The 4,567-nt window shown below is 42.5% G+C and overlaps 1 pseudogene; it reads right to left on the bottom strand.

Annotated features, from left to right (window-relative positions):
• Positions 1-412: 412 nt before the first annotated feature.
• Positions 413-2,969, bottom strand: LOC136977845 (proclotting enzyme-like; annotated as a pseudogene).
• Between the last annotated feature and the right edge of the window lie 1,598 nt (positions 2,970-4,567).

Raw genomic sequence — 4,567 nt, forward strand, 5'->3', positions numbered from 1 at the left:
TAAGTGGTAAGTTTATTTAAAAAATCAAAAATGACAAATTTATTTAAAAATAAAATCCAAAAAAAATATTACTATGTAAAATAAGATCAGAAGAATATAATCGCGAAAACTGCATACTTCTAAGATGCATAGTTCAAATAAAAATGGTTGTTATTGCCTTCGTTGTCAGCCCGGCAGAAAATTCTGCCGGCTGAGTGTACCAACTTGAAAACGACCCGGCAGAAAATTCTGCCGGGTGACGTCAAACGGGCTATCATCAAATGTCACGGCACGCCACTGATAAATACACAATGGTTGCGCTATAAACTACCTGTTTATTTATAAATATTTTATATATTAACTATTCTTATCTTTTTATAGACGTAGGGTGTCCCCGAACCCCTTTACACCAGGACTTTCGAGTATCTGTGCAAGGCTTCGAGGAGAAATAATGGGTTTCACTCTGGTACGAAACTGTAAGAGGTGAAATAATTAAGGCAGGTTGTCTGAAATCCAGTCCAAATATTCGGTGACTCGGGTAAATACCAAGAGATATTCCGATGTACCGATTCTCTTGCCAAACGAAGCCACTCCCACCAAGTAGAATCGGGAAGACGCCGAAAACGATCTCCGGACGGGAACAACCAGAGGTCCTCCTGTATTTATCTAGATATTTTTTTCCTCAAATTTTATGGCATTTTCGTAAAACAGAAGATCGTAATTCCTCTTACCGGACAAGATTCCTTGCTGCAATCACGGACACCCGCGCAGATATACTCTACAGTTATTGGCAAGTCTCGGTGAAACACGCGACGACACTCTTCGTTATTCCAAATTGTATTCCGTAACTCCTTCAATTCGGGATTCGAGTCTATGTCTAAAAACCTTAGAATATTAAATTTAGAGGTAAACTAGCGAATCAAATACGGCAAATTTTTAAGATCTACCTACCGAAAGCTGTAGTTACCCATTCTGCCACGAAGGCGCTTCTTCCCGCTAGAACTTCGTTCCTCAGCTGATAGTAGGGAAGACAAATGGGTCTAACGAATTCGTCGAATGTGACCGTTCCTTCTAGAACCAGAATGGCGATGTTGTTCTTGAACGTTCTTCACATGAAATCGGGGTGACTCCTGACCTCTCTTACTCGAAATTCGACCGTGTTGGCTCCATCCGTGTCGTCGTTCAACCTGTGTTCACCCAACCGAACGGTCAGACTGGATGCGTTTACACTGTAAGGAAGTTGTCGTGACGTCAGTCAGTTAAAAATTACATAAAATCATTATATATAAAATGTCCAATGCTCACATTTTTCCTAGCCTTTCCGTTACGCAATGAGCAGCGGTGATGACGTGTCGATCAGACACTAGAGCACCTTCGCAGTAGAATCCGCGGGTTCGGCTACATATGGTGTGATAAACGGCCGCCTGAGAAAGAGGAGAAAGAATTAGGTAAAAACTTTGGCCTGTTGCACCCAGAAATTTGCGCGTATCAAGGGAGGGAGTTGTAGGGGAGATGTAGATCTCCTTCCCGTTGCAAGCCGGGCCTAACTCTCGATGGCAGAAAAAAAAGCTATTTCAGTACCCATTAAAAACATTAAAAACATTTTTCTTGTATGAGGACCCAAAGGGAAGAAGAAGATCGAAGTCCATCCCGAGCAGGAGTCTCCACCAACTCGGTTGTTCTGATGGAAAAAGGCGCGTTTAGTGTCCCCAGATGACGTATAAACTCGTGGATACAGCAAATAAAATGTTTTTTGTAAGAAAGTGAAATAGATAAAAATAAATTAACGTAACGAAAAACTCACCAGCCACGGCCACGCACCCAACTGCAAATTCCGAACGCCGAATGTATCACTTCCGGATTTCGTCTTGAGACCGCAAACTGAAGAGAAAAGAAGAATTACAACGTCATTCGGGAAACACATATTCAGAAATTGATTTCTTGACAAATTTACCTCAAATTTAACATCTCAGAAACGAAGAAAATCGAATAGTTGAAAAAAGATCGGGCATTATAAATGGAAGCGTAATAAAATGTCACGTCACATTAGGTTATGAAGGGGTGGTGACAGAAATTGGAATACACACCAGGAAATTCTGAATTTAAATATTTCCAGATGGTTTTATTTTCATCCTCCAACGGTATTCGGATAAAGACCGAATGATATATACAGGATTATCTATTCATCTCGTCGTTGGTCATATATTTTTATTTATTTTGATCCTTGACCTTTCTAAGCCACACCTATTAAGACGGTTAACGATCGTCCGTAAGTTACGCTATTTTATACTTTTCGACTACTTCCATCGAGCATTATACTCCATAACGCCATTGTACTGTACAGTACATACTGTACCAATCTCAGAATTACGTAACGCGTGTCCTCGATCGACACCTCAACTGTACTAAGGAATAATACACACGTTAATTACGCCATGTATTTATTTATATGCCTTCGTGTCCTTATACAATTTCTTATATAAATTACTTGGGTACGTACTGTCCGTGTACTGTTCAAAGAAGATCGCTACGAAGCACTTGCTCGTGTAAAGGTATCGTAGCGATTATTTGCGTACCCACTCACTTGTATCTTCGTTACGCAATTTACATGGACCTCCCCACAATCTTCGCGCATTTTTGGGCTATCGCGTTGGCACCGATTAACGTCACTCACCCTCAAACTCCATTCGGAGGGAACAACACAGCCGTGGTAAAATTCCCTCGAATCCGCATATGGATCGTCTGAGAAATTCCAAATTTCTCCAACCGCTCGACTGGGGACACTCGGAGAGGGAGGAGCACCGACCACTCAGTCCGTCCGGAGTCAAACATTCGCCTCTGTCGACGAACACTACTGCAATAAAGGAGGAAGAATTAGCGAGGGCGGCCACGTCGGGTCCGATCGGCTCTCTGCACTTATTCTGTCTGCGATCCTTGCCTCCGGGGATCGAGCGAAACAGAAGAAAAAAGATGGCGATCCGAAAGTTCATGACCTCAGGCTCCGACCCTTTTTTCCGGATAGCGGCGATTCTTTATTTATATCGACGATCGAGGGGGGTGGCGATTGGTCGATCGAAAGGAGGTCGAACGGAAAATTCGAAAGGTCGACAAATGGATTTAGCACGTGATTTTGTGCCGAAAAGAACCCTGGTGTAACGTTATTCGTTGGTACAAATCGAGATGCATATTATCAATTATCGTAAACGCCGGTATTAAGATGAAGGAACTGGAATCTCTGGAGGTTAATGGAATTGGTTCTGTTTGTGATTTAGGAGACACAAAAAACACGAACAAGGAATCTCTCTGTCAAGTAGAAGGAATTGATGGAGAAAATATGTAAATCGGCGCGATACTGGCGATTGCGATCTCGCCGAAGAAGGTTGTTTTTTTACTAAATTTCCAATTTGGTACACGCCAAAGTCTCCTCCCATTCGGTTTATTTTTGGCGTAGGGAATCGTTCGTAACTCGCCAGAAGCCTTGTATAAACTAAATCCTTATAAACTGTTATTTACGCTCGAATTTGCGAAGTGCAACGCGTGTCTGATCTTGCGATTTTACTAATAGAACGGGAAGTGGCAAAACAATCAACATTTGAACAGTTTTGCGTGTAAAAGCTACGGACGGCATTTTTATTTAATAAATTTCTTATAACGTTTGTGTCTTCCACGAATTTCTGTAAAGGGTGTACGACGTCTAAAGCGGCGAAACGTGCTTACGGGCGGAGAACTTAACACCACAACCGACGTAACGACCAATCGCCGTGTAGATAGTCGAGATGGAAAGGTGCCAGTGGCTTGCGGTGACATTTGATGATAGGGAAGCTGTGCCGAGCCTGGATAGAATCATTGGAAGCGTTATACGATATTTCGGTGTGTAGCATCCACGCACTGACGACTTCCGCCGAGGGGCTGGCCAAGTCGACTGGTCCAAGCCGCCTGAACAAGTACTTAGAACGCTAGCAGCAAGTAAAGGAAACTTAAAGAAACTAAAGGAATTGATGGAAGTGATCATAGGTCTTCAGACCTATAAGCTCAGTGGACGCACTGGGCAGGGTACTCCTTCTTGTAGGGAAGGGAACCTCGCTGTCCGATATATACAATGATAAGTTATGTCAAATGTGAGCTAAATAAGGGACAAAGCTTGTGATAAGTGCAGTACAGGCTGCACAATAAACAAAAGTTATGCCAAGTTAGAGTGTTGGACCTAAGGGAACGGATGGGAGCCCGAAAGAAATACCCGGCGGTCCAACTAAAAGATGTCAAGGATTACCAATTGGTATGAGACCTAGCCCATAATTAAGGCATAGTCTCTTAACCCTGTAGTGCCATTAGGCGGGGCAGGGCAGAGTTCGCTTTATGAGGCTTGTAGCATCTACGAGCTAAACTGCTTGAGGTTGGTGCCCTGCGCAAATGCCCGTAATCTGGCTGCTTTACTCCATTCAAATATTTTCGCCGTGGAAGCTATCCCGTATTCGACAATACAGCACTTCCATTATGCGTACACAAATTTATATTCAAATATACAATAGCAATCTTATCATTGTTTATCACATGTAGTATAGAAATTTGTAATAAGATACATAATGCG

Source organism: Centruroides vittatus, unplaced genomic scaffold, assembly GCF_030686945.1.
Source record: "Centruroides vittatus isolate TY-2023 unplaced genomic scaffold, ASM3068694v2 contig_480, whole genome shotgun sequence".
NCBI classification, from domain to species: Eukaryota; Metazoa; Arthropoda; class Arachnida; order Scorpiones; family Buthidae; genus Centruroides; species Centruroides vittatus.